Genomic DNA, 1,375 nt, shown 5'->3' on the forward strand with positions numbered 1-1,375 from the left:
TTATCTGATAGGTAACATCGGGCTAATAGTTACTGTGACTGTCAGCAAAACTTTATTCTGTGTAAAACTACATACTATGATTGTCTAAAGGGTAATATATAAGATTAAAGCCCTTTAACCTCAAATTGTCATCAAATTGGTTAAATCCTTTAGCAAATTAGAGATAATTAAGAGAGATGTGATCTGCAATTAAATATTGATGAACAAACGACTGTGGAGGTTATTCTGGTTCACTCCAGGTGGGGTAGATGTTACTTGTGCAGAGAGAGTAAAGGGGTGTACACACGGAGAATTTTTAACAGGAGATTTTTACTAGATAGTCAAAATCTCCTAGAAGGTTAGCCAAAATCTCCCTAGTTTTCTCCTGCTTAAGGCCCATACACACTGGGCGACTTTGAGCTGAAGGCCGCTAAAAACTGCCTGTTTGAGCGGCTTTCAGCTCAAAGCCGCCCAGTGTGTATGCACCAGCGATGTACTGCTGCGCGCTCCCGCATCATTGCCGGGAGAGCCCCTCATCTGCTGGTAATACCAGCAGATGAGCGGCGTTGAGGACGGCTTTGCATAGCTCTGCGCTCTGCAACGCCGTCCTCCGCCGTCCGTCGGCGCCGGGCAGGGGGAAAGCCGCTCAGTGTGTATGCACTGAGCGGCTTTCCCTGCAGCGATCATCGCTGTCCATACACGCTGGGCATAGTCGCCCAGTGTGTATGGACCTTTAGTCAATATTGTCTAGCATAAATTGCTTAGTATAGACTGACTGTGCAGGCAATTTTGACTAGATCATAGACTATCATTGCTTAGACAAAATCGCTTAGTCAAAATCTCCAGTACATCTAGCCAAAATCTCTCCCAAAATTGCTTAGTCAAAATTGCTTAGTCAAATATGTCCATTAGTCAAAATCTCCCCGTGTGTACACCCCTTTAGATTTGGGTGGGGTTTTACTTCAAAGTGAGATCTTTTTTGCAGTGTAAACATAAAGCAGGCAGTATTTTCCCTGCACAGAAACAAAATAACTCACCCAAATCTAATTCTCTCTGCACATTTTACATCTGCCTCCCTGCAGTACACATGATTTTGTCCATTTAAGAAGGAATTTGTCAGAAGAAGTGAACCAGAATATCCCCCTATACCCCATGGTTGCCTACCTGACCCTCTCCTTCAAGGAGAATACAGTACAATCTGTTCCTGGGCTTCCCTGGTACTGTATGATTGCCATCACCTGTGGGGAGCTATGCAATTGATAAGAAAGGTGTCACCACAGGTGATGGTAATCCTACATTACCACCAGGGAAGCCCAGGAACAGAGCATGTTCTCCCTGAAGGAGAGGGTCAGGTAGGAAACCATGCTATATACTCAGACACTGAGTAATTTACAGC

The sequence above is a fragment of the Crinia signifera genome, chromosome 9 (assembly GCF_055691185.1).
Source record: "Crinia signifera chromosome 9, ASM5569118v1, whole genome shotgun sequence".
In the NCBI taxonomy this organism is placed as follows: domain Eukaryota; kingdom Metazoa; phylum Chordata; class Amphibia; order Anura; family Myobatrachidae; genus Crinia; species Crinia signifera.